We start from the raw sequence: 766 nt of genomic DNA on the forward strand, positions 1-766 counted from the left end.
CTGATCGCATTGGTTTTTTCCGGATCCACAAAAATACCCTCTGGCGTGAGAATATGGCCAAGGTATTTGACTCGCTCACAGCAAAACCTACTCTTGGAATGGTTGATCCTCAGCTTGAATTTACGTAGTTTTTCTAACACGATATTGAGATCCGCAAGGTGTTGCATAAAAAAAGGTGAACAAACAATGAGGTCGTCTAAATATGCCAAAAGTTTTATGCTTGGAACAGCTGCCTTAAAGCGATCTATAAGCCGTTGAAAGGTTGCCGGTGCATTTCGCAACCCAAACGCCATTCTATTAAATAAAAATGTACCAAACGGTGTGATAAGACACGTTTTATCGCGATCGTGTTCACGAATCTTGATTTGGTAATATCCACTTTGCAGGTCCAACGTAGTCATGAATTTTGTACTCTTAGCTGCGTGTAACAGATCATCAATTCGAGGCAAGGGATACCTATCAGGCACAGTGACAGCATTTAGTTTCCGGTAATCAACACATACACGGATTCCGCCATCTTTCTTAGGAACCATGACTACTGGAGATGCCCATGCGGACTCACACTCCTCGATTATGCCGCTTTCGATCATTTTCATTTTCGCAAAGGAAAGACGATAAGGCGGACTGAAAATGGGTTCGTGGTCGCCAGTGTCAATTTTATGCTCAGCATACGGAGTTGGTTCATCGATATTCCCAAATGCTTCTGCGTGACTTTGAAAAACACTATCGAGCTGCATTTTTTCTTCAAGATTTAAAGCGTTACCAT

The sequence above is a fragment of the Rhagoletis pomonella genome, unplaced genomic scaffold (assembly GCF_013731165.1).
Source record: "Rhagoletis pomonella isolate Grant_MI unplaced genomic scaffold, Rhpom_1.0 Rhpom_scaffold_00002, whole genome shotgun sequence".
Lineage (NCBI taxonomy): Eukaryota > Metazoa > Arthropoda > Insecta > Diptera > Tephritidae > Rhagoletis > Rhagoletis pomonella.